Source organism: Bubalus bubalis, chromosome 16 (genome assembly GCF_019923935.1).
Source record: "Bubalus bubalis isolate 160015118507 breed Murrah chromosome 16, NDDB_SH_1, whole genome shotgun sequence".
NCBI lineage: Eukaryota > Metazoa > Chordata > Mammalia > Artiodactyla > Bovidae > Bubalus > Bubalus bubalis.
The window spans coordinates 1482979-1490178 of record NC_059172.1 but is presented as its reverse complement, the minus strand read 5'-3'; the positions used below and the strand labels follow the sequence as shown (position 1 = coordinate 1490178).

Below are 7200 nucleotides of genomic sequence, written 5' to 3'. Positions count from 1 at the left end.
GGAGTGACGCTGCAAACAAATAATACTGGCACGTGCTCGCAGTGCCTCAGCCACACTGGGCCTGTCCCTGCTCACGGCGTGTGTAGCCTCCCTGCCCACACTGCTCAGGCTCTAGGTTGCTCCACCAGGAACCATCCACAGCCGGCCCTGGGCTGCTTGCACCTCCCAGGTCTAAGCCGCTCAGGTTCAGGCACTCCGGTAGTCCTCAGAGGTGCAGACTCAGTTGGGCCTGCGTTTTGTGCCCTTCTCAGGTCCAAGCAGCTCAGGTGATGAGGTGTTTGGTGAGCAGGGTTGCTGCGACTTATCGCCTCCCCGCCGCTCGGTTATCTAGGTGTACAACCAGCGCACCTTCTCAGGCGGATGTTGACCGTCCAGACCCCCAAGAAGTCTTAGTTAGCAAAGAAGCCTGCTTACAGTTTTGTAGATAATGTCTCTCTGGGGCTGCAATTGCCCCCTTCCAGCTCTGGCTGCCTGTCACCGGAGGGGGATGGTCTGCAGCTGGCTATCTCTGTTCAGTCCTTTGTTCCGTGTGCAGGCCTGGAGGTGTCTTCGGTTAGGGCTGGCTTTTTGCGTGGTAGATATCCCACAGTCTGGTTTGCTAGCCCAAATTATTTCGCTCGGATAGCACTCCGGGTATTCAGGCCAGATCCTTACTCTAAGCGATGCAGCCCGCGCCATGCCTCCCTGCCCAGCCCCCGCTTGCTAATGGCGGGTGCAGGCATCTGCGCTGCTTCTCCACTGGGGGAGTTACCATAGGGCTCATAATCTGTGGGTTTTAATTGTTTGTTTATTTTTCCTCCTTGTTAGGTTGCCCTCTGTGCTTCCAAGGCTCAGCACAGTCTCGGCAGTGAGAATGTTTCCTGGTATTTGGAAACTTCTCTCATTTTAAGACCCCCTTCCTGGGATGGAGATCCTTCCCTCCCTCTTCTGTCTCTTTTTTTGTATTTTATATTTTTTCCTACCTCCTTTCAAAGACAATTGGTTGCTTTTCTGGGTGCCTGATGTCCTCTGCCAGCGTTCAGAAGTTGTTTTGTGGAATCTACTCGGTGTTTAAATGTTCTTTTGATGCATTTGTGGGGGAGAAAGTGTTCTCCCCATCCTACTCCTCCGCCATCTTAGCTCCTCCCCCATAAGTGTATTTAAAAATATTTTCTAAAACCATTCTGTCCAAAGTTTTTAGCTGTTTTACAGTGGTGGGTACATCTATACCATCCAATCTGCCATAATAACAAAAATGCAATCTTTCAATTGGGCTTCCCTCGTGGCTCAGTTGGTAAAGAATCAGCCTGCATGTGGGAGACCTGGGTTCAATCCCTGGGTTGGGAAGATCCCCTGGAGAAGGGTAAGGTTATCCACTCCAGTATTCTGGCCTGGAGAACTCCATGGACTGTATAGTCCATGGGGTGGCAAAGAGTCGGACACAACTGAGTGACTTTCACTTTCAATCTTTTCAATCTACTTCAGAATTCAAATGATCACTTCTTTTCTTTGTATTTTAGCTCTCCCAGGTCAGCATAAAGTGAAGTGAAGTCGCTCAGTCGTGTCCAACTCTCAGCGACCCCATGGACTGCAGCCTACCAGACTCCTCCGTCCATGGGATTTTCCAGGCACGAGTACTAGAGTGGGTTGCCATTGCCTTCTCCGTCAGCATAGTAGCATGGAAATCCCCTTGTTTGTTCAACTGTTGACGTTAGGTGCTAAAAACAGAAACCCAGAAAACGAATTCTAGACTACACTGCGCATGGTGTTTTCCACGGCAGGCGAGTTATGTCAAAGTGTAAAGTTATGCTCCTCTCCATGTCCGTGCTTTCATCCCTGGAATTGCCTAGGCACCTGGAGAGTTTGCAGTCTGTGACAAAGCGGTCATTGTTCTACTTGCAATGTTGTGTATGAGAAACATTTTTTCCTGACCTTGTATTTAGTCCCATCCCCTCCAGCCTGCAGTCTGAAATTCTGAAAGAGTATGCAAGGGTCAAATACTGAGAAATTGAAGGTTATATGGACATAAAAATTACTATATCAAGTGCTTTGTGAAGTCATTGCTGGTGTAAGAAAGGAGAGTCAACAATCAAGACTTAAAGAAACTGCAGGATTTGCAAGGCGCTGAGCCAGTGTGGATTTAGATGGATTGACTCACTTGAAACCCTGTTGAATAATGTTAAATTCACGTCCCTTGCATAGTCTAGAAACTTCTAGTCCACAGGTCATGAGGCTCCCAGACCTTTAATTAACCATGACAATGGGAAAACATTCCCTTCTTCTTACACCTCTTAAGAGCATCTTTGATTTCCTTGTTCCTCAGACTGTAAATCAAAGGATTCAACATGGGGATCACCACTGTATAGGAGACTGACGTCATAGCCCAGAGAACTGCCAGCTCTGGGGTGCGTGTAGACGAAGAGACCTGATCCAGAGAAAAAGATCGCTGCTGTCAGGTGGGAAGCACAGGTGTTGACGGCCTTGGCCCTGCCTCCAACAGAGCTGATCTTCAGGATGGTGACAATGATGTAACCATAGGCTATCATGATGATTAAGATGGAGATCGCACCAAAAATCACTGCTGTCATGAATTTTATCATTGTAGGAAGAAGGTGTCGGAGCAGGAGAGGACTAATAATTGAGGCAGGTCACAGAAGGAGTGATGGATAACATGTAGTCCACAGAAGTGGAGCTGAAGTAAGGCACACAACTGAATGAATGAGCCAAGGAATCCAGTTATAAAGATCCTGCCACCGTCTGCACGCAGAGAGAGGGGCACATGGTGGCTGTGTAGAGCAGAGGACTGCAAATGGCAACGTAGCGATCATAAGCCATGGCCGCCAGCAGACAGCACTCAGTCAGACCCCAGCTAGAGAACAAGAAGTGCCACACGGTGCACCCGTAAAGGAGGTGAGTGCAGGCTTCCTGAAGAAGTCCTAGAGCATTTTGGGGGTTGTGGAAGTGACATAGCAGAACTCTAAGAAGGCAAAGTTGCTGAGGAAGACCGACATGGGTGTATGTAGGTGGGAGTCCGTCCGAATCAGGATGGTGAGACCCAGGTTCCAGGCTGCTGTCAAGACGTAAGTCCCCATGAACACGGCAAAGAGAGCAATCTTGAACTTGGGAGAATCCGAAAATCCTAAGAGGATAAATTTGGTGACTGTTGTATAGTTCCTTCCTGCAGCCATTGTCTTGAAGTTTCTTCAAACTGCAGAAAGATTCTTGGGTTGTAAAGATTGTCTATTTTAATATCATGAAACCTACTTGTTTTGAATAAAGTTTCATATTTTTGGACAAAAATTATTCATAGTCAATATAAGAAACTATAAAATTAGTTAAAAATACATTGAGGATCCCATTTCTCAGCACACTTGATAGTTTGTGATATATTTTTGCAGTTTTTCTGCACATACATGTGTGCACACATAAACACACAGATGTTGCCAAACTGTTGTCTGAAAACTGGTACTGCCGCTGCTGCTGCTAAGTCACTTCAGTCGTGTCCGACTCTGTGCGACCCCAGAGACGGCAGCCCACCAGGCTCCCCTGTCCATGGGATTTGCCAGGGAAGAACACTGGAGTGGGTTGCCATTTCCTTATCCAATGTATGAAAGTGAAAAGTGAAAGTGAAGTTACTCAGTCGTGTCCGACTCCTAGCGACCTCATGGGCTGCAGCCCACCAGGCTCCTCCATCCATGGGATTTGCCAGGCAAGAATACTGGAGTGGCTTTCCATTGCCTTCTCCAAAACTGGTACTAGTCTACACAAATTCAAGATTTTATGATGAAATATCTTACCATCCCATTCAACACTGCCCATAATTATTTAGCTTTACTCTTTGGCAATCTTGCAGGTAAAATTAAAAAAACGTTTTCATTGTTTTTATTTGCATTTACTTTATTGACTTGCTTGTACATATGTTTTACCCATTTGTTTAGTAGGTTACTATTGATTTGTAGGAGCTTTTAACATATCAAGGATCATAATTCTTTCTCCCTCATATATTTTACTAAATCTTTTCCAAGTGTATCATTTAATATCAATATTTTTTATGTTGGATTCTCCTATATGGATTTCTTTTATTTTTAGGTGCTCAATTGTGGCTCAGACAGTAAAGAATCAGCCTTCAATGCAGGGGATCTGAGTTCAACTTCTTGGCTGGGAAGATCCCATGGAGGAGGAAATGGCAATCCACTCCAGTAGTCTTGCCAGGAAAATCTCATGGACAGAGGAGCCTGGTGGGCTACAATTCATGAAATCCCAGAGTCAAACACGACTGAGCGACTAACACTTTCACTTTTTTCACTCAATTTTCTATGATATTTATGGTACCTGGCTTTGGTATTACACACACGCACACAAAAAAAACACATTGCTTTACACAATCCAAAAGTCTTTTTAATATTTTCTTTGAATTCACTTGCATTTTTATATTTACATTTAAAATTTATGGAGTATTTTAGTACATAGTGTCAAGTATAATTATGAGATAATTTTGGTTTTGTTTTTCCAAACTCTGGAAACACAATTAACTGAATGGTATCTCCACTGATTAAAGTCAGTTCCATCACGAAGTTGTTTATAGAGTTGCCGTTCTGCCCAGTTTTTAGGCTAATAGTCCATGTACTATGTGTCCAGTGCTGCACATTTTATAACTGCCTATGACTATATTTTATTTAAAATAATGAAATATTTTGATACGTGGTAAGAAAAACATTCCTCACATTTTCACTCTGAGATCATTTTGATGGTCTTCATAGTTATGTCTTCAAAAGACCTTTATGAGGAACTAAAAAAGTAAAATTGACATTTTTACTGTGTTTCATTATTACATTAACTTGGGAGAAAATAACAGATGATTTTTCTTTGCTAAGTTGTTTCTATATATAACCAAAGAAACACTGACAATCTTAATACATATTATAATAGTAAGACTATTAACTTGAGTGAAGCACTCGGGCCGTTCCAAGCTCTGTCCCTACGTTGTCACAGCTTCTCTGTGTCCTCAGTTTCCTCATCGTAAAACAGGTAATTTTAGCTATTCTCCTTATATGATAGGGACCTTTTTTTCCAAATAAGGGAGCAGTAGTCACGGTGGGAAAACACACGAAAAGAAAAGTAACCTAATATTCTAAGACATTGTTTTTATTCCTGAAAGAGGGTCATTTGAATACTAGGAAAGGGAAAATCATATTGACTCAATACCGTCCATCAATGTCCCCAGTGAGATCACAAGATCCAGACCTTGTCCCTACAGTAAGACCTGAATCATAAGTTGATGTCTTTAGAACACCTTCAGTAGAGATCAAATGAGTGCATCAGCTGCATTGATAACATATTTATATCTCAAGCAGTTAAACAAAGATTTCTTTGGGAACACTAGTTACTGCGGTATTTCTATGGTCTATTTTGCCATCTTTGTCCTGAAGGGACTTGTACTCTGGAGATCTTGAGACCATAAGATTATACCTGTGGTGGATTCATTTTGATATTTGGCAAAACTAATACAATTATGTAAAGGTTAAGAATAAAATAAAATTTTAAAAATGACACAAATAAAAATAGACATTAAAAGTTAAAAAAAAAGAGAAATTTTAGAAAATACTTTCAGTGAAGTTGATTGGTTTTTTGTGTTGTTTTAATTTTATTTTTAATTAATTCTTATTGAAGCATAATTGCTTCACAATGTTGTATTAGTTTCTCCTGTGCAGCAAAGTGAATCAGTTATCCATGTACATATGTATCCATGTACATATAGCCCCTCTTTTCCTTCCCATTGAGGTCACACCAGAGCCATGAGTGGAGTTCCCTGTGCTGTGCAGGAGGTTCCCATTAGTTATATGTGTTTTTTACATAGTATCAATAATGTATATATGTCAAGCCCAATCTCCCAGCTCATCCCGTCCCTCCTTTCCTTCTTGATATCCATACATTTGTTCTGTACATCTGTGTCTCTGATTCTGCTTTGCAAATAAGATCATCTCTACCATTTTTCTAGATTCCATGTATATGCATTAATGTAGGATATCTATTTTTCTCTTTTTGACTTACTTCACTCTGTGTAGTTTTTCATCCCTGTATTATTGACACATTTTAAATAAAAAGTTTTTTAATGACAAGATAGAAATAATAAAGTGTAAGTCATTCACTTGTGTCCAACTCATTGCATCCCCATGAAATGTAGCCCGCCAGGCTCCTCCATCCATGGAATTCTCCAGGCAAGAACACTAGAGTGGGTTGCCATTCCCTTCTCCAGGGGATCTTCCCAACCCAGGAATGAAACCCAGGTCTCCCACACTGCAGGCAGATTCTTTACCATCTGAACCACCAGGGGAGCCCAAAATGATAAAGTATTGTAATATACATTTTCTAATTCATTGGTAAGAGAAAACGAAGTAAAGTTGATGGTGATAATGATTAAAACTCCCAGAAGTAGAGAAAGCTTACATAACTAGAAAAATAAATAGAAAACTTCATATTTATTCCTCAATTATTTTTATGTCACTTCCATTTGTTATCTGCATTCTCTCCCCATTTTTAATTCAAGACCAAACATATAGCAATCAGAATCATTGGTTGTGATTAAAAATAAGAGGTTCAAAATAGATTAAATACTGCTTCCTCACTTACCTTAAAGCATGTGAAATGGGTGGACTGGCCAAGCAGCCCTAGTGCAATCCTGCCACCTGTGACATCAGAGGGCAGCACTGAGATCAGGAGAGTGGACCTTTTAAAGGGCAAGCTTACCATTCTTCCAGGATTCTTTTATTATGGAAATTCACTGCATACACAATGTTTTCAGAATCCCATATAAAACTAAAATTTATGGGAAAACTGCTTAGAAGTTCGAAAATAAAAGTGGATGAGCAGTCACTCAACATGGAAATGCCATTACTAAGATTTTGGAGAACAAAGAGCATAATAAATTACTCATCTGCTTAGCATTAATACACTTACCAAGAGTAGCTTAACATTCAGTCAAGAAACAAAGTCATGCTTGTATTCTCGATTTCTTTCTCTCTTAATTTGATACAAGAAAATGTTATATTACCAAAATAAAGTTTACAGTCCATGAAGTAGGTGTTTTACCTTTATCTCCTTTTAATAACAGAGCCCAAATTAAGTAACTATTTATAAGTCACAGAAAATGTTTCTCTGTTCAGCAAAAATCTGATGTTATTGAATATCTAACGTCTGCCAGGCACCAAGTAAGGCTATCAT

General features: G+C 41.3%; 1 pseudogene; it reads right to left on the bottom strand.

The window, feature by feature from the left end:
* Nucleotides 1-1959: 1959 nt before the first annotated feature.
* Nucleotides 1960-3167, bottom strand: LOC112579398 (annotated as a pseudogene).
* Nucleotides 3168-7200: the final 4033 nt, after the last annotated feature.